Source organism: Dipodomys merriami, unplaced genomic scaffold, assembly GCF_024711535.1.
Source record: "Dipodomys merriami isolate MVZ:Mamm:240054 unplaced genomic scaffold, mDipMer1.0.p SCAF_1252, whole genome shotgun sequence".
NCBI lineage: Eukaryota > Metazoa > Chordata > Mammalia > Rodentia > Heteromyidae > Dipodomys > Dipodomys merriami.
Window position 1 is genome coordinate 19,449 of NW_027202552.1, and position 2,702 is coordinate 22,150.

The following is a 2,702-nucleotide window of genomic DNA, read 5'->3' on the forward strand; positions in this document are numbered from 1 at the left end:
ACTTATCTCTAATAAACCACTAGAAAACCAGAGTGGCACCATGGCTCAAGGGGTAGAGAGCCAGCCTTGAGCTGAAGAGTGCAGGGACAGCACTCTGGCCCAGAGTTCAAGCCTCACGACTGACAAAAACAAAAAACACAGGAGGTGAAGGGTAAACAAAGGAGGAGGTTGCAATGCTTGGTAAGAAATGTATGCATTATCCTGCCCATGTAATTGTAACCCCTCTGTACAGTATGTTCTCAAATAAAATAAAATAAAATATTTTAAAAAAAACCACAAAAACAGTCTCTCACTTTTGTGGTCTCAACTCTGTAATACCACCGCTTCAGATGAGGGCTAAGATTTTGGGTGTGGACATTTTTCATCCCTCCTGATTCAGACTGTACTTGATAATTTTTTTAATAAATATTTTGTTCTTAATTTTCTTCTTTGTAAACTCACATGCACCTATAAAAAATCTTTGGCCATCCCAGTAAGCTTCTCAAAGTACCTCCTGATGACGACTTATAAACAGTTGTATTATATTACAAAAAGGGAAACAATGCAACAAATAAAGAAAACCGAAAATTAAATATTAATGATTAATAAAATTAAAAAAAACAATTACCAGTGTTTTCAGTATTTGAAGTGTTCTACATATTATATTTTACTATTTTCTCATATTCCTGTGCATTTAAAACTGGCCAAGATTATGATGTTCAAACAGAGGATTTTGTTTGGGTTTTTATTTTGGGTCCGGTCGTGGGCCTGAACTCTGAGTCTGGGCACTGCCCCTCAGCTCTTCAGCTCAAGGCTAGTTCTCTACCACTTGAGCCACAGCACCACTTCTGGATTGTTTTTTTGCTTATGGGTGCTGAGTAATCGAACCCAGGACCTCAAGCACGCAAGGCAAGCGCTTTACCACTGAGCCAACTTCCCAGCCCTTTAAAAAGAGTTTTATAGGCTATGAGTAGTCTTTAAAGTTATCCACGAAGATTACTTTTTATGGTTCATCTCATCATTTGTATATGGCTTATATCATCATTTGTTCCTCACTAACATGTAAAGTAAGGAAGCCCTAAAAATTTAACAGAAACTATGTAGTTAACAAAGTCTTAACTCTTCACTCTGCTTCTTTACGCAAAGACTTTGCAACTTCTTATTGGTAATGTTTCTATAAACTCTGAAATGTACATAATTAGTACCATATGTCTGCTACCATAAACCTTAAATACTTTATAGAAAAGTTTATGACCTGCCAAACAGTCCTAATTTTGCCATACATAAGCAAATACCCAAAATTAAATACATTTAACACTTTTAACAAACCTTAACACTTGCTGCAGTGTTCATTATGACAGGTGCCTTGTATAGAATAATTGAATTCCTTCTCCTACACATCTCTTGAACAACAAATATCTGGAATTATTTTGTTTTTGACATGCCAATCTTGACTTTCTTCTTAAATGTGTGCTTATGTAAGAAATACATGGTACTAACAGTTTGTTGTATTGCTAAAAAAAAAGAAATACATGGTTCTAAAATTTCACAAGAAATCTTTTGAGCTTACTTTTTTTGAATTGTCTAGTTTAAGAAAATCAATTACACTTTACATATAAAAAATGTTCTGTGCTCAATTAGGCAGCAAATACGCTAAAATTGGAACAATACAGAGATTAGCATGGCCCCTGAGCAAGGCTGACACGCAAATTAGTGAAATGTTCCATTTTTGCAACAACAGATGCTGGAGAGTATGTGGCTACAGGGACTCTACTGCATTCTTGGTGGGAGTGTAAACTTGTTCAACCACTTTGGAAAGCAATATGGAGGCTCATCAAAAGACTCCATATAAAGCTCTCCTATGACCCAGCAATCCCACTTTGGGGCATTTACCCAAATGATCACAAACAAGACCATACTAAAACTACCAGCACAACTATGTTTACTGCAGCATTATTTACAATAGCTGATATAGAGCCAACCCTGATGCCCCTCAGTAGATGAATGGATCAAGAAAATATGGGTGTATATACACAATGGAATTCTATGCCTCCATCAGAAAGAATGGTATCGCCCAATTTGTTAGGAATTGGAAAGTCTTGGGAAAAAAATTTATTAAGTGAAGTAAAACAAGTCCAAAGAAACATAGGTCCCATGGTTTCCCTTATTTTCAATAACTAATATATGTCTGTGATAAGCAGAATACATCAAAAGCTATGTGCATATGAGCAGATCAGATGATATTAAGGGAAATGAACCCTAAGATAGGGACACAAGTATTTGTTTACTTTCTTGTTATTGTTTCTAATGTACTTATGATGTGTGATGTGATTTTTTTTGTTTCTGTATATGTTCCTCCCCCACACTATAACCCCTGTTTTCATTGTATTTGAAGTTGGTAAACCAACATCCTGTGCATACGTTTCTCTAATTTGGCGAGGGGAAGGGAAATACAAAATGGTTAAATAGGGATACAGGTTAACCCATTGTAACAATGAGATGCACAAGACACTCTGTTGAAAAATGAACTTTACAATTTAGGCAGGGGAAGGGGGAGGGGAGTGTATTTGTGGAGGTGGGAGGGAAGGGATGGTGGGAGGAGGGAACAATGCTTATTAGGAAATGTACTCATTATTTACTCCCAGAAATGTGACACCTCTGTACAGTTTTGGGTTTTTTTGGGTCCGGTTGTGGGGCCTGAACTCTGGCCTGGGCGCTGTCCC

General features: G+C 37.0%; 1 non-coding gene across 1 annotated transcript; it reads left to right on the forward strand.

The window, feature by feature from the left end:
* Positions 1-1,608: 1,608 nt before the first annotated feature.
* On the forward strand, positions 1,609-1,712 carry LOC138824106 (U6 spliceosomal RNA). Its single transcript, XR_011370994.1, has one exon. It is a non-coding gene; the product is annotated as a U6 spliceosomal RNA (small nuclear RNA).
* Positions 1,713-2,702: the final 990 nt, after the last annotated feature.